This window comes from Octopus bimaculoides, chromosome 21 (assembly GCF_001194135.2).
Source record: "Octopus bimaculoides isolate UCB-OBI-ISO-001 chromosome 21, ASM119413v2, whole genome shotgun sequence".
Taxonomy (NCBI): Eukaryota; Metazoa; Mollusca; class Cephalopoda; order Octopoda; family Octopodidae; genus Octopus; species Octopus bimaculoides.
Genome location: NC_069001.1, coordinates 12,634,899 through 12,635,802, shown reverse-complemented (window position 1 = coordinate 12,635,802; position 904 = coordinate 12,634,899).

Sequence of the window (904 nt, the reverse complement as noted above, 5' to 3'; positions counted from 1 at the left end):
ATAAAAGAGGTACTCCTGTTCTACAACGGTTTCAAATATCATCGAATATATTTTACGTAATATTAATTGGAAATTTTGGAACGAAGCTACAATTTCTACTTCTTTCAGTCATTTGACTGTGGTCATGCTGGAGCAGCACCTTTAGTCGAGCAAATCGACCCCAGGACTTATTGTTTGGAAGCCTAGTACTTATTCTATCGGTCTCTTTTGCCGAACCTCTAAGTTACGGGGACGCAAACACACCAGCATCGGTTGTCAAGCGATGTTGGGGGGACAAACACACAGTTCCGGTTTGTCTGCGCATAGGATGGTCACCATTGGAAGGACTTTCATTTTTAGGTGTGCCATTTCCTGACTCACTCTGACTAATATACATCATCATCAGTGTCATCGTCGTCGTCGTCTACATCCTTGGTCCGCTTCCTACTCCTTCTGCTCCTACTCCTTCTGCTCCTACTCATTCTGCTCCTACTCCTTCTGCTCCTCCTCAACCTCATCATCATCATCATCGTCAGTGTCAACGCCATTGAGATCGTCTGTATCCTCATCGCCAGCTTCATCGTAAACAACGTCGTATCATTAGCCTCTACCGCCAGGATTAACATCCGCAACACCGCCATCAATAATCGCCACCATCGCAAGCGCTCTTATCATTCGCCCTACCACCAGCACCACCAGCACCAGCACCCCACCCCACCAACCCCAACCCATCACCGCCGCCACCACCACCACCATTTACAATTTTTATCGCATTTCTCTAAGTTTGCGAAACTTCTGTGACATTTCTTGAAAGGTATCCAAAAAAATGACAATAAACTCTTGGATTATAAGAGTGTCTTCTCCCAACACGCCCACAAACAAAACACATACGTATAAACACACATACATACACACTCAAGCACGC